General features: G+C 46.6%; 1 protein-coding gene across 6 annotated transcripts in view; it reads right to left on the reverse strand.

Moving 5' to 3' along the window:
- STX8 (syntaxin 8) overlaps positions 1-27165 on the reverse strand; it is a 206946-nt gene that overhangs the window by 119443 nt on the left and 60338 nt on the right. The gene's annotated exons all lie outside the window — the stretch shown is intronic.

Below are 27165 nucleotides of genomic sequence, written 5' to 3' on the forward strand. Positions count from 1 at the left end.
CGTGTTGTGACTGTACCTGTTTATCAAAACTCAGAGTAACCTTTGCGCCCAAAACAACAAAACTAACTATATGCAAATTATGACTCAATAAACCTAACAGACACACAAAAGTAACAAAAGACAGTAATGCTTTAACATTAGACATTCCTTAAAATTCTCCTCTGATTTTTACCAAAGTTCACAGGCACGCTTTAGCTAGTAAATGGATAGTAAAATTTTTAGCTAGTAAACATTACACACTTTAGCTAGTAATTTTTTTTTTAATTGAATACATTTTGCCACTCCAGCCAAGACCAGCATGATGATTTGGTGAGGTGAGACCCGTTCATCAGCTTCAAATCAACAAGTCTCTTGTAAGCTCGTGCAGGACCACTTCTCATGAAGCACTTCTATTCTTGGCGGTCTCATACTTGTGCATGCATCTGCTCTTAACCAATGGAGCAAGTCCAACTGACATCCTGAAACAAGGCCTCTTTAGTGGCCTTCCTCGAGGAGAGGACCCTTCTCTCTGCTTTCAACAACAGAGAAACGTTTGGAAGCACAGGCTGTGTACCAGGCCCTGTGCTCAGCACTGGCGAGAAAAGGATGAATCAGCCAGCCCGCCTCTTTCACTTCCTCCCTCCATCTTAAAGCAGTGGTGACCTTCATCCCTCAAGACTCCTGGCATGAGTTAGAGTTTAGAAATCTCTCCTTTGTTTATACTATCTCTCCCGGCATTTATCTTCTGATTTATTCACTTTTCCCAGGTCTAATTCTCACTGTAATCCCATTAACTTCTTAGAGCTGATTCTGCTTAAATTCATCTTCTTGTTGGGGGAAAAAAACAGGGTCACAAAAGTCAATGTCATCTCATATTTTCATCTCACACTTGGTCACTGAGTGTGCCGTCTATGGAGACAGACAGTCCCAGTTTGAGAACTTACACAAGGCATCGTTTCAATGTTTGGTGGAATCTTCCAAACTAAGCACGAATTCCCTTTGGGTGCAATGGTTTTCATAATTTCTCTAAATAAAATGGGGCCGTTGACACAGATCTGGCCCCTACTAGAGTTCATGGTTTCTAGTGGCTTGTAGAACTTGAAATATTATATACTTTATGTCAGGTAAAAGTAACTAAAATCCCTATTCCAAGAGTTATAATTTAGTTCCCACAATACAGATGTCCAAATTATTTTATAATTCTATAAACAAATCCATCTCTAAGTTTTCCTTTCAATGAAAAATGAGTATTTAAGGAAGAATGGAAAAATACCCAAGGTGTTGTGTTTTTCCCCCCAAACGATCACTAACTTTGATTACTTCATAACAAATAAACGCATGATTTAAATATACAAATACACAGACATACTCACAGATACACACACTGTCCTTGGATTCTTAAAAAAACTAAAGTTTCACTGTTTAGAAGATTTGAGTTTGATAGCTTGCTTCTTTTTTCTTATGTGATTTAATTCAAGCTGTATCTGGATGGATGCTTTTCTCTTAATCCAATTAAGCTACCTTGATGATTTACCTTTAAAATATTGAAGCACTTACCGAAATCTCTCTGAACACAAGGAGCATGAGTTGTTCTATTGGGGTCAAACAATAAGACGTGCCCTAATGGCAATTTCATCATTATACTGACCCAGCTGGTATGTGACTCAAATTCTAGTTACTCAGCAGTAACTATAACGCAATCTTGTGTCTTCTTTTATGTTTTATTCTAAGTATCTTGGTTCATTTTTACCCCAGACATTCCTGTACCTGAGAGCTTCTTGGTGGAGCCTTTGTCGTGCTGAGAAATACCTGAAACGATTAGCTCCATTTTCCCTTCTTTCAAACACAAGAGTGCTTGTGGGGAAGAAAACTGATGCTGCAGAAAGGTGGGGTAAGAGGGGAAAAAATTCTCTTCAATCTTGAATGGAATTTAGATACCAAATACAGACGAAGAAGAAGAAGAAAATCTCTGCTTAACTAGAGAGTTAAATATAAATATTTCTATTTCGAAACACTGGTTCTTAGCTCCTTGATCATAATGCTTCCTTGGGAGAAGGAATCAGTGCTTAAAAACACACTGTAGTTCTGAAAGGTTCAGGTGGGTGGGAGGAAATACCCACCTTGAGGGGATGATGCTGAGTGCCATGAAGTGCAAGCAAAGAAACGGACAACCAGGCAGATCCTGGGAAGAACCATCACAACCAAGGATGTTAAGCGTATTAAACAAACAACCTTCAGAGAAGGCCCTGGCTAGACAGGCAGGGCTGGGCGCCATGATACAAGAAGTATTGTTTTCTCGTGGACGTGAGATTTATCTGCTTTAGAAAACCAGCTCGATGGTGAAGGGGAGGAGGAGGTAGCGAGACTAAACACTTGTACTTGGGGGGTGGGAGACGTAGCGAGCACAGAGGGTTGTGGGTCTTATGATGGTCTTTGGGGCAGCAACTGCAAACGCTAATCTGAAACCCAGAAGTGGTGGGGGAAGGCTGGGAAACCAACTGAAATAGCGTTTGATCTTTGGCCTCTCTGATCTTAAACTGGGCCGCGCCCCCAGCTGGGTTCACGAAGGCCACTGAACAGCTGTCCGGATGATAACGGCTTTCAGAGTTGTCAGCAGTATTTGGTTAGAGCCAGGGATGGGGCTGTTCCCTCTCTGCGGAGGTGGAAAAAGAGTCCATGTTTCCCTTCGTTTCTACCTCTGCCGGGGCTATCCTAAATGAGGAAGTCATCTGGATTTGTAAAAATAATCACTTCTTGGCGTGTTCTTGGAGTCTGTTGAAATGTTATTTCGGAAACGAGAATTTGGATGCCCGGAGGTCACAGGAGGAAATGAATCTGGCAATTTGAAAGTGCACCTGCTGAAGTTCCAGGCCCTCTCAGTGTTAAAATAATTCATCCATCCTTCCAAACATCTTCTGTGTCTTTTATTTAAAAAAAAAAAAAAAAGAATTCTAAGTTATTACTTAGTATGAATCAGAAAACAGCCCTGCTTCTTCAGCTGTGGACTCTGAGGGGTTTTCTCCAGCACTTTTTCACAATTCAACAAATGCAAACTTAAGAGTTGACCTGATACCTACACAGTGTTCTGTGAAGCATGTGTGTGTCAGTCAGGACATCTTGGGCTGCCTGAAACAGAAAGTCCAACTCCAACTGGATTTAAAAGTAGAAACTTGTCTCATGTGAGGAGAAATTCAGGAGTAGCTCCAGGGGGCAGCTGATTAGAGGTTCGCAAAGTCACTTAGCAACCAGGTTCCTTCCACCTCTGTACTAGTCTCCTATCTCTACTGTAACACGTGACCAGAGACTTACTGGCTTCAAACACCATGTTATCTTACAGAACTGGAGGTGGGAAGTCTGAGCTGGGCCTCGCTGGGTTGAAATCAGTGTGTTGGTAGGGCTGAAGCTTCTTCTGAAAGCCCCAGAGAAGAGCCTATGTCCCTGCTTTGCCAGTGTCTAGAGGCTGCCTGCATGCCATGGCTCATGGCCCCTTCCACCTTCAAGTCCAGCAATGGCTGGCGGAGTCCTTCTCACATCACTCTGACACTGGCTCTCCACCTCCCTCTTCCACTTTTAAGGACCTTTGTATGTCGGGCCCATGCAGATCATCCAAAATAATCTCATCTTGGGGCCTGTACCCCTAGTCACATCTCCAAGTCCCCCTTTTCTGTGTAAAGTAAGAGAGTCATAGGTTCCAGGGACCAGGACATGAACTTTGGGGCCACTACTCGGCCTGAAAAATCTCTGTCCTTCCAGCCTCAGCAAAGGCTTCAGCCTCCTAAAGTCACAGAATGGTAATTAGAGAGGTTCTGAGAGTCATGTGAGTTACCTGATGAAAGTGAAAGTGGAGAGTGAAAAAGTTGGCTTAAAGCTCAACATTCAGAAAACGAAGATCATGGCATCTGGTCCCATCACTTCATGGGAAATAGATGGGGAAACAGTGGAAACAGTGTCAGACTTCGTTTTTTGGGGCTCCAAAATCACTGCAGATGGTGACTGCAGCCATGAAATTAAAAGACACTTACTCCTTGGGAGGAAAGTTATGACCAACCTAGATAGCATATTGAAAAGCAGAGACATTACTTTGCCAACAAAGGTTCGTCTAGTCAAGGCTATGGTTTTTCCTGTGGTCATGTATGGATGTGAGAGTTGGACTGTGAAGAAGGCTGAGTGCCGAAGAATTGATGCTTTTGAACTGTGGTGTTGGAGAAGACTCGAGAGTCCCTTGGACTGCAAGGAGATCCAACCAGTCCATTCTGAAGGAGATCAGTCCTGGGATTTCTTTGGAGGGAATGATGCTGAAGCTGAAACTCCAGTACTTTGGCCACCTCATGCAAAGAGTTGACTCACTGGAAAAGACTGTGATGCTGGGAGGGATTGGGGGCAGGAGGAGAAGGGGACAACAGAGGATGAGATGGCTGGATGGCATCACTGACTCAATGGACGTGAGTCTCAGTGAACTCCGGGAGTTGGTGATGGACAGGGAGGCCTGGCGTGCTGCGATTCATGGGGTTGCGAAGAGTCGGACACGACTGAACGACTGAACTGAACTAAGAGTCATGTCCAGACACACCTTCCAGAGGAAGAAAAGCCTGAGCCACTTCTGTCCTAGAAGGGAGAGAAAAGCTTTGCCAGAGGCCCTAGGAGGCCTTCTCCTTCTTGTTTGACGGTCTGGGATGGGACACCTGTCAGTTATCCATCCGATCTTTGACAAGGTGAATGGTTGTGCTGTAATTGGCACAGACTGATAATTTGGGACCGATGTCAGAGTCAGCCATCAGATCCCCCACAGTGTAGCAAACACCAAGACGGGGAGATAATCACCGTTTACAGGGACTTAGAACTAAAGGTCCAGCATGGTGCTGGATGTGTTTACATGTCATCTGGCTTAATCTCACATCAGTCCTGTGGGATAGACAGTAACTCAATCTTACCAAGAAAACCAAGGTCCAGTTTGAATTTTACTGTTTATTCTAGCTATAGTTGTTTCTGTTTATACTGTTTTATATAGAGATGCAGCTACAGATTTTTCTATTAAGGGCAGGAGAGTTGAGTTGAAATCTGTTGTTTTCTACCATAGGACACCCTGTGATACTATGACAGCACTGTCCAAAGTAATCCAGACTTAAAGAAGCTCAGCCTATGGCTTGCTAGAAAACAGATCCCAGGTCCTAATTTCAAGTCTGCTGTCATGCTCTCGCTCCTCGAAGGCGGTCAGAATTTTCCAGTGCAGTACGAGTGTATGTTAGAGGCTGCTTAGAGGGCGGCTCCCGCAGATGAAGACAATGGCTTATGAGGACAAGCAGCTTAATGAAGCTAAACTTAGACTTCTGGGGCTAAGTTCTCACTTCTGTCAGACGTTCTATCGGTGTATCAGTCCAAGTTCTATAGCTGTGTCAGTCAAGGTCCAACCAGGAGCCAGAAACCACAGTAGTTATTTTAAGAGAGAGAATTTAACATAGAGAACTGTTAACTAGAAAGCCGAGAACTAGGTACTTGAAACGGTGAAAGCACAACCCTAAGACGTCAAGGAAGCAGTATCCGTGGTGGTCGTTCAGCTGCTCAGTCGTGTCCAACTCTGCAGCCCCATGGACTGCAGCATGCCAGGCAGTACTGGTAGCAAAACGAATAAGTTGAGATTATTGACACTGGGAGCCTAAAGGTGGGTTCTATGGAAATGAACTCAAAGTTCTCTGGAGGGACTGCCGCTCAGATGGCGTTAGTGTCTGGTGGGCACCCGAAGAGGCTGACCCTGCGACTACCGGAAAATTGCAAACGCATTCGGCTGCTGCTTCAGGAAGGCGCTGCTGCTGCTGCTGCTGTTACCAGGGTGAAGAGACATGGCTCGTGTGATGCACGCAGACATGAAGTAAGTAGAAGGTGCCTGCCCCTCTCTGTCCCCCAACCCTGCAGCATGCTCCTAGCACTTCCTGTTGGCAGAGCTCAACGGGAAGCCAGCTGGCAAGACAGAATGTGGCTCACAGAGTGCCAGCTCCAGCATCGCAAAGGAGAGCCCGGGAGGGTGTCTGGAGCTGGGAGACACTGGCTTATGAAGAGCACAGTAAACAAGTGTCACGTGATGGCAGCAACCATGCTGCCTCTTGGGGAGTTAAGTGGTGTATCTTTGGGAAAGATGGAGGTGAATGGGCTTCACAGTATAAATGGTGTTTACCTCACAAGGTTGTTATGGAGATTTAATTAATTACCATCATAAAATTTATTAAGCTGGCCAACAACTTTCTTCCTCCCTCTGAATGTACAACCTAGAAAAGAGAAATACTGTCCATCCATCAGTCAGTTCAGTCGCTCAGTCGTGTCCTACTCTTTGCGAGCCCATGGACTGCAACACACCAGGTTTCCCTGTCCATCGCCAACTCTCGGGGCTTGCTCAAACTTATGTCGATTGAGTCGCTAATGCCATCCAACCATCTCATCCTCTGTCGTCCCCTTCCATGCCTTCTGAGAAAACTGCTTTGTAGACTTTCCACATCATTCTGTGACAGCTCTGATCTCAATAATCTCCTAGGATTATTTTTTAATAACTAATCATCTTTCCAACTAAAATTAGAGTTCCTTCAAAGTAAAACTGCCTATTTTTCACCACATATGCGGCTCCTGATCAAACCAGTCAATCTGACAGGAAATTAACCCTGAATATTCACTGGAAGGACTGACACTGAGGCCCCAATACTTTGGCCACCTGATGCAAAGAGGTGACGCACTGGAAAAGACCCTGATGCTGGGAAAGACCGAAGGCAGGAGGAGAAGGGAGCAACAGAGGATGAGATAGTGGGATGGTATCACCAACTCAATGGACATGAATCTGAGCAAACTATGGGAGACAGTGGAGGACAAGGAAGGCTGGCCTGCTACAGTCCATGGGGTTTTGCAAAGGGTCGGACATGACTTAGCAACTCAACAACATGGCTCCTGAAAAAAAAAAAATACATTCTCCTCCTGACAGATCTGAACAATGGAGCACTCCAAACTACAGGCTCATCCACAGAACCCACCCTGGAGGGTATACGGGCAAGGCAGATGGTCAGTGTGAGGAGGAGTGACCTTGCGAGGGGGGAGGATGCTGAGAGAATGTGTATCAGAATCATGTGGAACTTTTCCTAAGAGCACACACCCCCTACCTGCCAGCAGCCTAGATTCTGGCTCATCTCCCTCAGAAAATTCCTACTATCACTCCTTTGGGAGCTGGGCTAGAGTCAGAAGCCAGCAGAAGGTGAAGAAGAGGAAGCCTGACCTTCTCAGTAAGAGTGATTCGCAATAAGCCCAAAGGACAGCCAGGTGCCCAGACACAAGGAGGCCATGGGAGTTCTTCCCACTGTGGGAAGGGGTGGGGGTGGGGGGCGGCGGGCGAGACCACGTGACCAGTTCCAGTAAAGGAGGGACACAAATACACTACACAGAGAGCTTCCAGGGCTTAGGTCTTTACAGGAGGAAACCTGAAAATAAGACCCCTCTAGGGGCTTAACAGTAGTTCTAAGCCAATGGAAGCTGAGCTTGTTTGTGACAGAACAGAAAACAAAACCTCATTTCAACCCTGACTTCTCCTCCCTTTCATGGGTTTCTATCAGGGAAAAACAAAAAACAACGTGTGGAATGATAAAACATACAAGGAAACCTGAAAGGGCCATCACTGGTTCCTTTTGATAAAGTGAGTCTGCACAAGGAAGGACTGTCTGGGGGCACCTTCTTGAATCCTCTACCCTGGGGCAACGTGAGCGGAGGAGGAGAGTCTGAGAACGAGCTGGGGACACTGCCCACAGAGGGACCGGCCCTGCTCCCCAGGCACCAGAAGACGGGGTTGGGGGAGCGGGGAGGACGTGCTGGTCCTTAGGTTGCAGCCCTTGGAGTTCAAAGAAGAGCGAGCCATTCAACCTGGGCCCTAAAGGATGTGAAGCGAGACCTCCTTGGGCTTCCAGGAAGACAGAAGAGAATCTCGCAGAGGAGTCATGTTTGAGAACTCCCAATGTAGGAATACCAGAGAAGGCAATGGCACCCCACTCCAGTACTCTTGCCTGGAAAATCCCACGGACGGAGGAGCCTGGTGGGCTGCAGTCCATGGGGTCGCTAAGAGTCGGACACGACTGAGCGACTTCACTTTCACTTTTCACTTTCATGCACTGGAGATGGAAATGGCAACCCACTCCAGTGTTCTTGCCTGGAGAATCCCAGGGATGGTGGAGCCTGATGGGCTGCCATCTATGGGGTCACACAGAGTCGGACACGACTGAAGCGACTTAGCAGCAATGTAGGAACACACCCGCATGTCTCATTGGTCTACAGGTACAGGGCCTTAAGAGGACGCTGCCATTTTACTGCTGTGGGATCCTAGGCAAGTGTTCAATTCTCTCAGTGTCAGTTTTCCGACCCCTTAAATGGGACTAGCATTAAACACAGTACTTTACATAAACCAGGAAGACAGTTCCTGGAACAGAGTAGGCACCCAACTCACAAGAACAATTATATGTCTTACTAGAGAATTACTGAAAATAAGACATCACTGGAATCCATTTCATTAAGAGACTTTTTTTTTGTATTAATTTCTCTCTTCTGAATCAAAATAATGTTAACTCCCCAAAGTTAAATATTTTATTTATCATGGGACTGAAACATGCTGCTTGCAGACAGTTGTCATATATGCTCTGCAGCTTCCTTAAATCTGATTCCTAAAAATCACCAGCTGCAAGAGGCAATTATCAGAAAGAGTCGAAGCTCATTTTCTGAAGCAATGAAGGCAACCTTATAAATAGAACGATACACTGGGGTGATCTAAATTGAGATCCGTAATTATGATCTTTCAATTATGACACGCAATTATTTTAAGAACACAGCTACGACATGAGGCAAATGGTTAGTGCGTCCAGGTCCACAGCTCAATGTGGTCCCTAAAAGCAGGTCTCAAACTTAGCTGCATGCCACACACACCCGAGTAGGTCATACTTTCCCTTTAGATTTACAGAGCGACACAAGAAGGAAACAAAATTCTTAAATATGAAATTAAACTGTGTTCTCTGGCCTCTGGTACTGCTTCAATATAACATGCATTCCCAAATGGCTTCATGGGCTGAAAAATCTCAGGTGCATGTCTCCAGCAAATGGTGTCAGAAGTGGGCGCATAATACACATTCAACACAAGCTCGGTGGCCGGACGCAGGGACCAGAGATGGAGCTTAAGTGCCTCCCGAGGCCAATCTCAGCCTCTTAAATACACACGCTGGGTCACGCCTCTGAGCTTCATAGGTTTTAATGTATTCTCTGCCATGAAGCTCTTCGGAATTAGCCTTCTCCCCCAAGTCAGACAATTTTCTCTCCTTTCTCACTGAAAACACTTCCTCGGTAATAGGCGGGGTGGATTACTTCCCCAGGTTGTTTTTCTTTTTTAAACCGTGGAAATGTCAGGCGTGTTATTTTCAGAGTGATTTAAACAGCGCTGGTTTTCTAACGGAACAGCAAGAACAAAGACGCTCAAATATTAATCATCCCGCTTGGCTGTCCACCGGGAGTTGCTGAAAATGGCAACATGATGCTGTCTTCTGGCTTCGCGTCTCCGTGACCGCCTGGGCGGCTCGCAAACACTCCCTTTCCAGAACATATGGGCCCATCTCAGGAAAGAATTTGCCTCCATGAACCTTGACTGGCCAATCAAAACCAGAAGGCTCTGAGTTTGGTGAACTAATATTGGGAATGAGCTGGGCGTGGTGAAAAGGAAATTCTGTGGGCTGGAGAAATTTATACCCTGAGAGCAGCCGTATCACAGGTGTGCCAGCTCACCTGCAGAAAGTGAACTTTCAAGAACGCGAGTTCAAACATTTCTTCGGGCCGCACGCCTGTCATCACCGAGGATGAAAAACTGAGCGGTGCTCAGAGCTATCTGAGGGCTGTTGGGGCAACAAGGCCGCCCTTGACTGAGGGCTTCCAGGGCTGAGCCTGGGGCCTTCGCCCAGCCGGCAGGATACTATTCAGTTTAATCCCCACGGCCCATAAGGTAGGTGTTATCATCCCATATGGAGACAAAGCTTGGAAAGATTAAGAAAATGGTTCTTGGTCCCACAGCTAGAGAGAAGAGGGGTAGGGTGGGGTGGGGGGAAGAGGTCCTCTCTGATTCCAAAGCCTTTGTTCTTAACTACTGTTCTCTGCAACAGTCCTTCCCCCTTCCTCATGCCCTGGTGCTGGTAGAAAAGTGGGGCGGGGAACCTGGAAAAACTACCGGGTTGGCCAAAAACTTTGTTGATGCTTTTCTGTAAGCTGTTAGAGAAAAGTCCAAACGAACTTTTTGTAGAATCGGATAGATGGAAGAAAAATTAAAACCTGGCAAGACTGAGGCTGTACAAGATGGTCCTGGAAACACACGGGGAGCAACTGTTTCCAAAGAATGGAGGGACTATAGTACATTAATCACCGTGGGCGACCAAGTAAGTACTACTTCCAAGACGAAAGACCTGATGGCTGCTGGAAAGGACTTAACACTGACCTTTCAACAGAGAGAGAGAGAGAGAGAGTGGGGAAACAAGCATCGCAGAGATGCACGGACACTAGCCAGCTCTTCCAATTCTAAGGAACACAATGAAAGCTCAAAAGGGGTATGACAGACTCCTACTCAGTTTCACCCTAAAAAGGGATTGGGATTAAATCCCCCACGACTGTTTCCAACAAAGAGACACCGACCTGTGTCCAGTACACTCCCCCGGCCCATCTCCCTTGGCCTGAGGCATAATGGGGATAACAAGTGGGGTGGCCTGGTGGCTCCATGAGAACCCTCGGAACCTCATTTCAACCAACTTCACTGACCACCTGGGAAGCACGCGGCTTCATGATGATGACCACAATGAGCAGCTGTTGAGAGCTTGCTGTATCCGAGATGGGGTGCCCGTTATGTGTTTTATCCCATTTAGTCCTCACAGAAACCCTGTGGGGTGGAAACATCTCCCTGCTTTAAAAACGAGATGACCCAGGCATAGAGAGGAGGTTAAGTCCCGTGCCTAAGTCTCAGGACTGATCACTGAGGCCACGCCACAGGCTATGCGGGTGAAACACAGTGTCCACCCTTCCGGATGTGACTGTCATGCGAAGATAAAGACAAAGGCTCCATTCCCTTCTCTTTCCCTGAAATGCAGGACCTCCTCCCTCTCCCCCCGCTGCCCGAGAAGGGGAAAGCCAGAATGCTCAGCCCATTCTCCAGAGGGGCTTGGGGCATTGGAAGGCTCCAGGTCGCAGAGTCCAGAGAGCACCTGTCCTGACCCTGCCAGCCATCCCAGACACTCTAGGCCTTTCAGCCAGCATGGTCATTACCACCCCTTATGCTTTTAACCAACGTTAATTCAGAATGGAGCCTGAGTTGAGGTGAAATACAGAGAAAAACTTCTTGGGAAGGAGTTTTTACTTTGTTCTATTTTAAAAGGTAGATCCCCCACGTCTCCACCAAAAACAAAACAAAACAAACCCATGAAAGGTAGAGACAGCATACAAGCTGATTCCCAGGGGGAAACCCACTGAACTCAGACAGTTGGGTTCTTTAAATGGTTTCTGTCTCCAATTAAAAATCTACCCATTTCATCTTTCCCTTAATTAACTAGTCAACAGTAAGAATTACCAGGACTTCCCTGGTGGTCCAATGGTTAAGAATCTGCCTGCCAAACAGGGGACACAGGTTTGACTCCCGGTCCTGGAAGATCCGCGTGCCACGGAGCAACGGAGCCCATGTGCCACAACTACTGAGTCCATGTGCCCTAGAGCCCGTGCTCCACAATGAGAGAGACCACTGCAGTGAGAAGCCCGCGCACCGCAACTACCACAACCCAAGAGCAGCCCTTGCTCACTGCAACTAGAGAAAGCCTGCGTGCAGCAACCCAGACCCAGAGCAGCCACATAAATAATTCTAAGAAATTACCCATGAAGTACGAAATCTTTAAAAGGATAAAGAAGTCTGGAACTAGTTTTCTTTTATTAAGAAAAGAGGCACAAGCCTGAACATGCAGTTAATAGGACACTGGTGCAGATAAAACAAAGCTAATTATCATTTCTACTGGCTGTGATTTTTTTTTATTCTTATTTCAAGTTTCTGAAGAGAACCCTTTATATCTGCTGACAGATTCCCGTTATTTTTGAACAAGCTATAACTGAGTAACAGTTTTTAAAGACAGAAAGCCCTAAAATACACAGCTCCCATAATGATACACATTTAACTATAAAAGGTGAAAAGACACAATGTTCCTTATTTTTATCCTAACGATGAACAGAGCTATGGTTAGAAATCGAGTGGAAGCAATATACTGGTTTAATTCCAAAGATTTATAAATGTCTCTTGAAAATGTCAGGTAAGGGTCAATCATTCCCAGAGACTTGGCGTTCTAGTTAACACACATCCCATCTGACCTGCTGAGTTCTGACTCTATAGACCTAACTGTTGGGGATTTTCTCCCCGGGACTTGGAAGCGACAAACATGGAAGAAGGACACTTGGACAGTCTCTTGTAAGGACTGACAAGTTTATTTTTGTAGTCAAGCCTTTTTATAGAAGTAGGAACAAAGAGCTTAGAGTATACAGCCAGCAGAGTGTATACAGGGTTAACACCTAATCAGTAAAAATATTTCAAGGACAGCGCGCTCTAAGTGACCCATGTGTTTATCCCATAACCCGTTTTCTCAAGCAACATCCTTAATATTTATTATTAAATCTTGGCGCCGGGCATAACCAAAGGCAGAAGATGTTTTTCTGCCCGAGCACACCAAGCTGGGGTATTTCTGGCCCTTCGCCATTTTCCCAAGGACCTTCTCCAACCAGCTAACTGGGCTTCCCAACACTAACAATTCTCAAATATGTAAAGTTGATCCAGGGTTGGGGTGGACCCAACAGAGATGCACCGCCTGGGCCCTCCTTCAAGGAAGGACTCGGTGCCCCATCTACTGACAGCGCTTTCACCAGGTGGCCTTTGGCCATCAGCTTCCTTGGGGATCGTCTCAAGGCACAGAGCTGCGCTGCCCAATGACATGCTCTTCCACGTCCGACGACTGATCAAGATGGGGGTCAAGAGGCCTCGGCGTGTGAACTCAACATGGGCCCACCCTGACAGGCTATTTTGGCTCCAAGGCTTCCTGTGGGCTTGGTTGAGGCTGTCTTTGAGCTCAGCTTTTCCTTCTGCCCATCCGGCCTCCATGGCCTCCCTTCCACAGGGGCTGACCACCACCACCTCCACCACCCTGCCGGGAACTCCCTGATATACATCCTGCTTAGTAAACTCCCTCCTGGGGCTGCTCCCAAGAGAATCCAACCTATGACTCAACACCTCTGTGGATAAGAAAAGATAATCAGTTTTCAAGGTTAAGTGACACAACTTAAAAGAAGATGCTGGGAAAAAAAAAAAGCCTTCATAATCATCTTGGTGTCTTTCCTCCTCTATATGACCTACACTCCACAGGCCTTTAAAACTCAACTTAGAGACTGAGAAGCTCCACCTGGGTTGGTCTTTGCATTATTCCAGCCAGACAAAGGAGCACAACAGCTCTCTCAGTGAGGCAAGTGAGGAGCCCACATAGTCCCTTGAGCAGGGTGAGCAGGACTGCCACCTAGTACATAACAGACTGTGAACTCCCAGAGCGTCAGATGTATTCCTATTCACATCCGAGTCTAAGCCCACATGTGTCCTGTCTCTCTTGTACACAATACACACACACACACACACACACACAAAGATGCTCCGGGCCCAAAACTGAGGCCTAATTGTACTGATGTCAGGCTACATGTATTAATATGTAAGTGATAGAAGGTGCTTTCCAGGTGGCTCAGTGGTAAAGAATCCGCCTGCCAATGCAAGAGATACAGGTTCGATCCCTGGGTTGAGAAGATCCCCTGGAGGAGGAAATGACAATCCACTCCAGCATTCTTGCCTGGAAAACCCCATGGACAGAGGAACCTGGAGGGCTACAGTCCACCGGGTCTCAAAGAGCCGGACATGACTGAGCACGCACACAAGGACAAAAGGTGAAAAGCAAATAAACCATCTCATCAATTTACATCCCAAACCACCATCTCAAGCCCCATCTCTCCACAAGCCACCTGAAACATCTCTCACTATCACAAGCTACCTACCACGTCCCAGACTCTGTCCATTTCTAGCAAGGAAAAGTACAACAGCAAGTTTTTAAAATTCCTTTTCAAACAAAGCACAACAAAAATGGCTACTCTTATGCTTTTTGACTGGATGATGAAAGAAAACAGTCAATAAGTATTCACCTTACTCCCACCCCTAAGACCCGCCAAGCTGTGGCTGGGGCTAATAGAACAGACCCTACAGGAGTCATGAGTGAAGCCAGAAACAGAACATGGGGCCTCAAATGATCCTACCTAAAGGACCCCCAGGGTTCAGAAACACACTGGGGCCTCCTTCAGCTCAGTTATTGGTGGGTACACAACACCGAACACTGAAGCACACTTTTCAAAGGCTGTTTTTTTGTAAAAAAAAATAATAATAATAATATTTACAATTTATTTATACATGGGTCTTAATGGTGGCACTCAGGATCTTTGATCTTCACTGTGGCATGTGAGATCTTTAGTTGCAGCATGTGGGATCTAGTTCCCTGACCAGGGATTGAACCCAGGCCTCCTGCATTGGGAGCTCAGAGTTTTAGCCACTGGCCCACTACAGAAGTCTCCCTGGTTAATTTTTTTAGTACACGACAGAAAAAGTTTTTAAAGTTCTGTTTATGGATTTCAAACTAACCAAACTGAGAGAACTCTACCTTTGATGTCAACCCAGTTCCTAAACTATTGTTTTAAATAGTTAAAAACAACTGATTGTTTCCTCTACGATTCCTCTCTCCTGGAGGGACGGAACTGTCAGCCTGCAAAGAGAACATGATGTTCCCCAAATGCATGGTGGGGACGAGCTACCTTTGTGCTCCAGGTCCCTTAACAATCCTGAACCATCTGAAAGGACCGCCCAGACACCCCAGTTCCTTCCCCACGCGCTCTCCCCCCGCCCAAGCACTTGGTTCTAATCAGACCACTTCCTTCCTGCTGCTTTGGTTTTTATTACCCAAGTCCTTCAATCCTTTTCACCACCCCAGATGCTAAAGAACTTCCACTTTGAAAAGCACATTCTCTGTGGCTCCTAAAGAGACTGAGCTCAGCAGAAGGTCTTGCTTAACGGAGCCGGCCTCGCACATTCTAGGTACAGCTGAAAGGTGAGCACGGGTCCCTGGCGGCTTCCTGGACCCCTTCCCTTCTGCAGAGCCCACGCCTACCCCATCTCAGGACTCTCCCTGGACCCTCCAGCCACAGAGAAGCACAGAGATATGATAAACAAACCACACGGGGTGGGGGTCTCTGTGTGGAAAACAGTGAACATGCCAGGCCTGACTGCTTCTCTTAGGAAGGCCTGCTCACAAAACTGCCTGGTGTTTGGGAACCTGGATTTGGGGAGGGTTCCCACCGATTACTGGTAAGCGTGGTCACTAGTTCAAAACCATATAAATAGTCTGGTTTATGCTTAATGCCAGCTTTCCTTTTGGAATCTGGGAACATAGCAATTCCCTAAAAGAAAAAAAATAATAATCCCTGGGCCCTGAGTCTCTCATGAGCTTCCCTGGTTGGCAACACTTTACAGGTGTTGTTATAACTCCGCTGCTGTGGGGTGAGGGCCCATTCCGTGTGACTCCACCTGTTGGAAGAAGGCGCGGGAAGCATGTGTCTGGGTTCCCCTCCTGCCTTTTCTTGCTCTGACTTCGCTTTGTGCTCTTTCACTGTAATTGATCACAATGACCATGAGTACAACTAGAATCGATCGTTATTCATGGTAGTTCTGTTCTACACAGTCCCCATGAATATGGAATTTGCAAATACGGAACTGCTGTATGTCTACATTTTATGGAGATATAGATTGTATCTTCAAACCTAACAAAAAACAGGATAATCCTGGTGAATTCTATTTTATTCTTCAGTAAAGAAAATGAAATAGATAACCAACAAGGACCTGCCTTATAGCACTAAGAACTAAACTCGATACTTTGTAACAACCTATAAGGAAAAGAATCTGAAAAAGAATGTGTGTTTGTTTGTATACATACACACATACATATATCTGAATCATTTTGCTGTACACCTGAAAGTAATACCATATTGTCAATCAATTATACTTCAGTAAACAAGAGAAAATGAGGTTCAAAACTGTTAAGTGACTTGCCTGAAGCTGGCCCCCCCAAATCAGGAGCCAGAGTTGGGACTCAAACCCCATTCAACTGGCCCCACAGCCAGAGTCTCCTCCTTTGGCCACCTCTGTATGTAAGCAGAAATAAAAAGGCAGACCATCACCTGATTTGACCTTGGCTAGGAATGTGCTCATCCCATAACCCAGAATTATCCCCTTTACACATGTCCGTGAATAACTGCAAAAGCACTACAAGTATTGATTTGAGGGTAGACACAGATTTTTAGAAGGCAAGTATCTGCTGAGTCCTACGAGTCCTTTCAACAAAGCACCAAACCTGGAGGTGGCCTTGGAGACCCCCAACATGACCTCCAAGGGGAGCTCTGGGTCTCCCCTTCCTGCAAAGGCACCAAGGACGAGGAGAGCACCATCACTGGGTCAAGGTGGCAGAAGGCAGCGCCCCCCAGCTTGACCTGCTCCTGTAACTGTGACTGCTCTGGCCCTCCCCTTGAGAGTCTCTACAGTCTCCGGTTTTGGCTGGCTCCTCTGTCCTTCACTCTCCACTCCAGCTGCTGGTGCTGGCCTGACCGCCTCCCTCCTGGAAGTCAACTAGGGACTTCGGTGCAGCCCAGGGAGAGGGAAGCCCAACGAATCGCCTGGGCCAGCTGTCCCAGGGCCTGAAGATAAATGACCTTTCCCCCGACAACTGTTTCCACAGCTTTTCCTTTGGAAAATCCTTGCCTCTCTCATCAGATGATCTCTCAGCCGGCTACATGGGCCAGGGTAAAGACCAAGACGTTGGCCTAGAAAAAAAGGATAAAGAAAGCACTAGACTAGAGGACAAAATAAGTCTTGGGACCCAAAGTAGCTCCAGCCCAGGTCACCAGAATTGAAGTTCCCAGTGACAAACATCAGGCATGGGTCTGAGAATCTTTTCGGCAGACCCAGCAAATTCCAAGAATCTGGGTTTCTCATGTGGCCAAAGGTTTGATCAATCACACCTATACAACGAAGATTCTGCCTGTATAATGAAGCCATGATTTAAAAAGAAAACCTTGAACAACGAGGCTTGGGGAGCTCTCTCTCTCTCCCCTCACCCCCACTAGCTGCATTATTATCAACTAGCCCCTTCTTAGGACTTCCCTTGTGGCTCAGTGGTAAAGAATCCGCCTTGAAATGTAGGAGATGAGGGTTTGATCCCTGGGCTGGTAAGATCCTTTGGAGAAGGAAATGGCAACACACTCCAGTATTCTTGCCTGGGAAATCCCATGGACAGAGGAGCCTAGTGGGCTATGGTCCATAGGGTCATAAAAGAGTCAGACACGACATAGCAACTAAACAATACTAATAAAACCCCTTCCGAGAGATTAATAATGAATGTTTTGATAAAGAACTACTTTTATATTCACCAAGTACTTAGTACCATAAGTCAGTGTGTTAGTCGCTCAGTTGTGTCTGACTCTTTGTGACCCCATGGAGTGGAGCCCCCCAGGCTCCTCTGTCCATGGGATTCTCCAGGCAAGAATACTGGAGTGGGCTGCCATTCCCTTCTGCAGGAGATCTTCCTGACCCAGGGACTAAACCAACCTGGGTCTCCTGTATTGTGGGCAGATTCTTTATCATCTGAGCCACCAGGGAAGCCCTAAGTACATGGAAAATAATCACTTTCCATCCATATCTCTAAGTGTCTTATCTCTGAGCAAATCCATCTGTAAACAGACTGACTGACAGAACTTGGAAGTATCACTCCAATCACAGAAGCCCCAGAAAACAACTTTCACAGACTGTATTTGAAAACTTGTTTAACCAGAGCTTCCACAACACTAGCTGTTTTAGGAAAATGATTTCTATAGATACTGATTCTTTGTCCAAAATATAAGAGCGAGACTCTGAGCTCAGGACAGAAGGGCCAGCACACATGGCTGTCCCCTTCCTTCCCACGGGCACAATGAAAGGCCAGTAAAAAGATTTTTTGGGAGAATCAATCCATGGTGGCCCTGAAAACATGAAGAAATGCTGTCAGTGAATAAGTCATTTGAAAGGCTTTCTTTAAAAAAAAAAAAAAAGAAGAAGATAGTTGGGACTATATTGACAAATAAACCAAAACCGGGGGTGGGGGGTGGTGAGGGTGGGTGGGCAACAGCTTGAAATACATGATCAGAGCTACAGATAGGAGCTCTTTCTTCCTGATAGAACCCTGGAGAAGCTCCAAGCTTGCCATCAATAGCTATTGGGAGCCGAAGAAAGGCCTACAGAGAAGAGGCTGGGAGGCAGGGATGGGGCATCTGAGGGCAGGGCTGTCTAGAGAACAGCTGAGCTGGGCGGGCCTCCACCCTGTTCGGTGGAGCCTAGAGTCTGCAGCACTGGCTCCCAGCTGGAGTGCCCAGACCACTCTCTCTGGAGAGGAGGGTTTGCCTGGGGAGCCCACAGTGTTGGGGTTCAGGCTCGGAATGAGTTGAACAGGAGCCTCTAGGATAGACAGAAGTGAAAAGAAATAAACACATACAAGAATGTCACCCTGAGGTTAAAGTTTTCCTTCCCTTAGTGATGTGGGGGTCAGGATTGCCGCCAAGGGTCCTGAATCTGCTGTGTCCACATCACCCTGCGGGGAAGGTGCCTGCTGGTACCCCTGCCTGCCCACAGAGAGGACACTCAAGAAAGAAGGTTTGGGGGTAAACAAACCTACCAAAACTAAGATCATGGCATCTGGTCCCATCGCTTCATGGCAAACAGAAGGGGGAAAAGCAGTGACAGATTTTACCTTCCTAGGGTCCAAAATCACTGAGGACAGTGACTGCAGCCACAAAATTAAAAGACATGCTCCTTGGAAGCGAAGCTATGATAAACCTAGACATTGTATTAAAAAGCAGAGACATCACTTTGCTTATGCAAGGTTCGCATAATCAAAGCTATGGTCTTTCCAGTAGTCATGTATGGATGTGAGAGCTGGACCATAAAGAAGGCTGAGTACAGAAGAAATGATGCTTTTGAACTGTGGTGTTGGAGAAGACTCCCGAGAGTCCCTTGGACTGCAAGGAGATCCAACCAGTCCATCCTAAAGGAAAGCAACCCTGAATACACATTGGAAGGACTGATGCTGAAACTGAAGCTCCAGTACTCTGGCCACCTGATGTGAAGAGCTGACTCACTGGAAAAGATCCTGATGCTTGGAAAGACTGAAGGCAAAAGAAGGGGGAAGCAGGGGATGAGATGGTTAGATAGCATCACTGACTTACAGGAAATGGATTGGGCAAACTCAGGGAGACAGTGAAGGACAGAAGAGCCTGGTGTGCTGCAGCCCACAGGGTCATAACGAGTCACACACAACTTAGCAACTGAACAACAAGAGCAAAATGTACCAAAATACCAACAAAGCCTATGTCAGCTTCCTATACTCATCAGCATGGTCCTTGACTCATGGACCCGCCTTAACAAAGTCCAAGCCTGAGGGCTTCAACAACAGACGTTTATTTTCTCACAATCCTAGAGGCTAGAAGTAGGAGATCAAGGTGTCAGCAGAACTGGCTTCTGATGAGGCCTCTCTCCTCGACCTGCAGACAGCCGTCTTCTCTCTGTGTCCTCACGTGGTCTCCCATCGGTGCCCTAATTTCCTCTACTTATAAGGACACCAATTATATAGGATAGGGCCCAACCCAATGACCTCATTTTAACTCAATCACCTCTTTAAACACCCTATTTCCATGATACAAATGAACTGATTTACAAAACAGAGACAGACTCACAGACTTAGAGGACAAACTTATGGTTGTGGTGGGGGGAGGATGGGATGAAGGGATAGTTAAGGAGTTTGGGATGGTCATGTACCCACAGCTGTATTTAAAATGGATAACCAACAAGGACCTACTTTATGGCACAGGGAACTCTGCTCAATGTTATGTGGCAGCCTGGATGGGAGGGGAGCTTGGGGGAGAATGGTTGCATGTATACGCATGGCTGAGTCCCTTTGCTGTCCACCTGAGACTATCACAACATTGTTAACCAGCTATACTCCAATATTAAATTAAAAGTTAAAAAAAGAATGAAAGCAAGACCCTAATTCCAAATACAATCAGATTCTGAGGTTCTGGGAGTCAGGACTTTCAATCTGTAAATGTTGAGAAGACATAATTCAGCCTGTAACAGCATTAAGATGGAGATGAACAAACCAAAACATACCTGGAGGGCTCAGAAACACTGCAAAAAGCAGAAAGAAGATGCAAAGTTCTGATGGGCACCATTCAAAGGTTTAAAGGACTTTACAATCTTAAAAACATACAATCATGAGTATTAAAACTTACAGCTGAGTAACAGAAAAGAGAGTAGAAATAGAAATCAGTAAAAACATGTTGGTTAATCTAAATACAGTCAGTAGAAAATAAAAGAGGACTTCAGTTTAAAACATGAAAGAGGAGGTGTCTGAAGGAAAGTTTAATAATTCTAATCTGGATTTATTCAGAGACGTAAACTGAAGCCTACATGTTAAAAACGTAAGACAGGCTGTGGCCCAAGGTGGGTGGCCTCACTGAGTATCTCATTCTTGGGTGGGGGTAGGGGAGATTCGTTTTCCCATAAAATGGTCATTTCTCAGCTCCTGGTTTTGCATGCAGAGCCTGCTTTCAGTCCCTCACAATGCCAGGGACTATAGCCCAGCTCTCATCTCTGCGTGGATACTAAAACACTAGTCCCTAGGGTGTCAGTTCAGTTCAGTCACTCAGTTGTGTCCGACTCTTTGCGACCCCATGAATCGCAGCACTCCAGGCCTCCCTGTCCATCACCAACTCCCGGACTTCACTGAGACTCACGTCCATCGAGTCAGTGATGCCATCCAGCCATCTCATCCTCTGTCGTCCCCTTCTTCTCCTGCCCCCAATCCCTCCCAGCATCAGGGTCTTTTCCAGTGAGTCAACTCTTCACATGAGGTGGCCAAAGTACTGGAGTTTCAGCTTTAGCATCATTCCTTCCAAAGAAATCCCAGGGCTGATCTCCTTCAGAATGGACTGGTTGGATCTCCTTGCAGTCCAAGGGACTCTCAAGAGTCTTCTCCAACACCACAGTTCAAAAGCATCAATTCTTCGTTGCTCAGCTTTCTTCACAGTCCAACTCTCACATCCATACATGACCACTGGAAAAACCATAGCCTTGACCTTTGTTGGCAAAGTAATGTCTCTGCTTTTCAATATGCTATCTAGGTTGGTCATAACTTTCCTTCCAAGGAGTAAGCATCTTTTAATTTCATGGCTGCAGTCACCATCTGCAGTGATTTTGGAGCCCAAAAAAATAAAGTCTGACACTGTTTTCACTGTTTCTCCATCTATTTCCCATGAAGTGATGGGACCAGATGCCATGATCTTCGTTTTCTGAATGTTGAGTTTTAAGCCAACTTTTTTACACTCCTCTTTCACCTTCATCAAGAGACTTTTTAGTTCCTGTTCACTTTCTGCCATAAGGGTGGTGTCATCTGCATATCTGAGGTTATTGATATTTCCCCCGGCAATCTTGATTCCAGCTTGTGCTTCTTCCAGTCCAGCGTTTCTCATGATGTACTCTGCATATAAGTTAAATAAGCAGGGTGACAATATACAGCCTTGACGTACTCCTTTTCCTATTTGGAACCAGTCTGTTGTTTCATGTGCAGTTCTAACTGTTCCTTCCTGACCTGCACACAAATTTGTCAAGAGGCAGGTCAGGTGGTCTGGTATTCCCATCTCTTTCAGAATTTTGCCTAGGGTGTACATCCACTCAATTATCTCTGAGGGCCACGGGGCTTCCACTGCACTCACTGCTGTGGGGCAGCGCTTTCCTTTCTGACACCTGGAGAAACTCTTGCGTTCAAGCTCAGTTAAGAAGTATAAATCAATTTTTTAAATGTTTTATCTAATATTTTCATGTGTTTCGGGAAGGGAGTGAGGGGCTTCCCATCAGCTCAGTCTACCATTTTTGACAACCTGTACCGTGGCTCATTAGTAAAGAATCCGCCTGACAATGCAGGAGACGCGGATTCGATCCTTGGGTTGGGAAGATTCCCCTGGAGAAGGAAATGGCAACCCACTCCAGTAATCTTGCCTGGGGAATCCTATGGACAGAGCAGCCTGGCAGGCTACAGCCCATGGGGTTGCAAAACAGTCGGACACACCTAGCAACTAAACAAGAACAAATGCGAATAAAATGTTAATCACAGAAACACTACTCTGATTTCCGCCTTCCCCTGCTCACTGTTCTAACATTTCCCTGGGCTCCCTGGACTCTGGGATCAGCAGGCTTTTGCCCTCGTTTCTCACCCGTGTTGCCCTCCTTTCCATGAAAGGGCTTTTTGCATATGCTGTTCCTGCTGTTGGAAATGGTCTTCCCTTTATTTTTTATTATTACTTTTTTTTTAATGATAGAAGGTACAATTCACAAAGAAGATAGACATCATAAACCATTAGACTCCTTAACAACAAAGAAACAAAGATACGTAAAGCAAAAATCGTAAGAAATACAAGGGAAAAGGAAAAAATATATAGTCACAGTGAGACAGCAGCGGTCTTCCCTGTAAATCCCAGCACAGGTATCATTTCCTCAGGGGTAGGCTTTCTCAGTGCTAAACCGTGTCAGTCTCCTCTGCTCTGTGTTCTCAAGGTGCCCAGGGACATCACTACCGCCGTCTGCAGCTGGGCGTCTGTGCAGTTGTCTGTCTAACCTCTGCCTCCCCCTCCAGAGCAGAAGCTCCCTGAGGGCAGAAGCCAAGTCTCCCCACACCTGATGGACGTGGCGGGTTCTAGCACAGGGCTGAGCATACACGGTCGGCCCTCAGTGCTTGCTGAATGGACAGAGGATGTACTACGGAAGGAAAAGTATCACTCTGCACAGATCTTACCAGGTTTAATGAGGCCTTTTCTTGTTAGGTTAATAAAAAGTTTATTTGATAAACTTTTATGAAATGGAAAATAAATGATTTCATAGATACAGGCAGATTATGGAGCCAGTCAGTAGAAGAAGCACACGCAACGTATGAACCAGAGAGCCAGAGAGCTCTCGACGCCTCCAGGGGCGCCAGAGGGAAGCACCGATGACGGTAGGCAAGGGTGACCGAGTGGAATTCTTCCCAAAGATGAAAAGATGGCAGGGGATGGGGAAAGGGAGTGACCTCAGAAACGTCTCTCCATCCTATGAGTCTCTGAGCCTGAGGAACTCACAAATCTCTGTATGAATGAGATGGTAATTCATTAATATGTACATGAAATCTTTAAGCATTTTGTCTAGGTCTTCTTTCAAAGCACACCCTGGTCTCCTCAACCCCACTACTGAGGCTGCCAACAGAGACAAGTCACCTTCCTTGTCACTGTGGTTTCTTCCAGAAAGCAAGGAAGTGCTCAAAGGTTGACAGAGAAACATCGAAAGGGCTGGCTGAAGTTGGCATATTTGAACATCAAAACGAATCTGCTGGCAGAGGCTGGTGACACAGCCTGTTTTGGTGCTGTTCCCTCTGTTAGAACTGGGTTTCTGGGGTTCTTCTGGGCGCTGGCTTCAAAGCTTGGCCAACAGCCAAACCGGGTATCGGAAATACCCGCCTTAGTCAGGTCAGTCCCGTTCATTTTCTTGTTTTAGTGTTCCTTTCAAAAGGCCCTGTGCTCTTGAACATGAACTTTAATTTGAGCATGAACTTTAAAGGATTTTTCTGTAAGACTTTTTCGCAGCTTCACCTTGGAACAGCATCTGGGGAGTCAGCCCAACACGAGCCCTCTTCCCCTGGGTCATCCACGTGGTTCATTGTGACCTGGTCCCTCGTGGGGGGTCTCCCTGGTGACCTCAGGCCTCCGCCCCTCTCTCTCCTGCATCCCCTCACCTTCGCCAGCTGCCAAGGCCCACACCCACCAGACATCCAGGTCTCCCACCACCCGCCTCGTCACTGAACCGCCAGTCCCCTTCCTCATTAGGCTGGGTCCCTGGCATGTGAACAGGGTATAATTACTGGCATGGGTCAGGCCCTTTTGAACTCTATGAGGAGACTGGAATCTTAATTCCTGCAGTGATGACGATCCAGCCCTTCAGCTTTGTGGTTATGTTCTCAGTACTGTGTATTTTCTTAGTTAAGGGTTGGATACCCGACTCCAGCCTGGCCCGGCTGGCCATGATCTTAGCCTATTATTTCGCTCATTCAGTGAAAACCAAAAGAACAATTCAGTAGGCCCATAAACCACGGAGAGATATTTACAACCAAAAGTGGTAGCCTTCTCCAGGGTCCCAGATGCCTCGTGACACACACGGGTCACAGTAAAACCCCAGATGGGGCAGCACCCCTGTGCTCAACACCTCGACCGCAGAATGGCCATGACTGTGGCGAAAGGAACAAAGACTGACCACGGTCCTAGCAGAGGTATCACCTTTTACCCTCAGGGAGCCTCTCCATTCCTCTGAAAGAGAATGGCTGACTCTGCCCTATTTCTGAGGGGCGAGCGTGCACATCGGAAAACCACCAGCATAGCTGCAGGCTCAGTGGGAGGCCACCGCAGAGAAAAACCCAGCTTGTTTTGGCAACTCGTGGGAAAATACCTCATGTTTGTCCATGTACACATGTATGCATCTGGGCCTGGGACGGAGATGAGGACTGTGGAGGTGCAGAGGAAGAGATGAGAGGGATGCGGGTAAAGCACTACGATGGGAAGACAGTCTGTGCGACCAGGACAGCAAACATGTAACATGTAACCATGTGAACGGTCTGTGCACATGTGGGCTTTACATCTGTCATGTGAGCATACGCGGAGAAAAGTACAGTACAAGACACATTCTCTCAGCATATTCAACAAGGGCTTGTGCTTGTCCTCAGCTGTGTCTGACTTTGACCCTATGGACTGTAACCCGCCAGGCTCCTCTGTCCATGGGATTCTCCAGGCAATAGTACTGGAGTGGGTTGCCATTTTCTTCTCCAGGAGATCCCGACCCAGGGATCGAACCTGTATCTCCTGCATTGGTAGGCGGACTCTTTACCACTGAGCCACCTGGGAAACCCCATTCAACAGGAGCACTGGTTCCCAAACCTGGCAGCCTATTGAAACCATCTGTGGAGCTTTATAAAGTACTCCTGCTTAGGCCTCATCCTAGAGATTCTGCCTTAACTGGCATCAGGTATTGTGTTGGGCAGACAGCAGCCCCCTAAAGACATCTAGGTCCCCAAATCTGAGAATGTTAGGTTACACAGCTAAGGGGCATCAAGGTTGCAGATGGATTAAGGTTAACTTTAACTAGGAAACCCTTCTGGATTATCTGGATGGGCCCAGTGTCATCACAAAAGCCCTTAAAAGAGGAAGAGAGGGGCAGGAGTTAAAGGTCAGAATGATGCAATGTGAGAAGAACTCAGTCTACATTGCTGGCTTTGAAGATGGAGAAGGGGGCCACAAGCCAAGGAATGCAGACAGCCTCCAGACACTGGAAAAGGCAAGGAAACGAATTCTCCCCTAGAGCCTCCAGGAAGGAGTACAGCCCTGCCAACGCCTCCTCTAGGGAGAGCATGGCAGACTTATGATCTCCAGAACCATAAGATAAGGAGTTTGCATTGCTTACAGCCATGGAGTCTGTAGTGATGTGTTATAGCAACAACAGAAAACCAATTTGGGTATGGCCTGGGCTTTGAAGGTTTAGAAGGTTCTCAGATGATTCTAATATGCAGCAAAGCATGACAACTACTGAACAGGAGGAAACATAAGATTTGGACATGCCTGGTGGGCTTCCCTGATGGCTAAGTGGTTAAGACTCTGCTTGCCAATTCAGGAAGCCACGACAATGAGAAGCCCATGCACTGCAACTATGAAGGAGCCCTTGGCTGTCACAATTAGAGAAAAAGCCCACAAAGCAACAAAGACCCAAGACAGCCAAAAAGAAATAAAAATTTTAAAAAAGAAAATACATGGCAATTTCATCTGGGAAGTCAGTAAGTCAACCTCACTAAGGTAGGCACCAACCAGCTTGACCATGGACCATGGTTATTGGACATGGCTTATCCAAGCATGTCCATCACAGGATGGACATGCTTTATTAGCATGTGGCCAGTGTTCTTTCTGACCCAGTGAGCAAGCTAAACTTCCTTGGGATAAAGAAAAGTTATACCTATGATAAGCAGACTTTCTATAGAGCCAATTTTCTTACAAATACTATCTTTCAAGGAAGGAACTGGCCAGTAATTGAGTTAAATGCAAATACATGAATTAGTACATGCATGTCAGCACCATTAGCAAAGGACTGAACTGTCCTCCCCTCTGTGCTTAAACCATTAAGAACCTCTACTGGTATAGTAGGATGAGGGCTTTCCTGGTGGCTCAGACAGTAAAGAATCTGCCCGTAGTGCAGGAGACCCAGGTTCCATCCCTGGGGAATATCCCCTGAAGAAGGGACTGGCTACCCACTCCAGTACTCTTGCCTGGAGAATTCCATGGACAGAGGAGCCTGGCAGGCTACAGTCCATGGGGCCACAAAGAGTAGGACACGACTGAGCGACTAACACTAGGATGGTAACGCTAGAGGACTTCTCCATTTGCTTTGCTGACCTATTTATTTATGACAGATGGCAGACAGATGGAATTAACTTATTTGTTCATTTACGATAGATAAATGGAATAGTACTATAGCAACAAATGAACTCACTGCTTAGAGAGATGACGAGAAGTGGAGCTTATACAGTCTGACAGGTGCAGCCCCCATTTGGAGTGAGCAACCACCGACTCCCAGGGCTCCATACGGGGTAACCTTTCTTGAAAGCCATTCCACCGTGAGCCTCCATGACACTATGACCACAAGCTAGCAGCTTCGAGCCTTTTGCTTTTCTCTCCTTACTTTGTCTTCCTTCGAGAGGAAGCTGGAGTGAAATTTCATTTCTGTTCCTGACAAGTGAGGTGACGTAACGGGGCACCTCGGCCACTCTGGGCTTCGTCTCTGACAAACAGTGATAATGTCACCTTCACGATGCTGTGAACTGATTAAATGAAATGGCGCAGACTGAAGGGCTTAGCACCCAGCAGACGCCTTTGATCAACACCAGCCTCACTGAAACTCAACTA

The sequence above is a fragment of the Bos indicus genome, chromosome 19, assembly GCF_029378745.1.
Source record: "Bos indicus isolate NIAB-ARS_2022 breed Sahiwal x Tharparkar chromosome 19, NIAB-ARS_B.indTharparkar_mat_pri_1.0, whole genome shotgun sequence".
NCBI classification, from domain to species: domain Eukaryota; kingdom Metazoa; phylum Chordata; class Mammalia; order Artiodactyla; family Bovidae; genus Bos; species Bos indicus.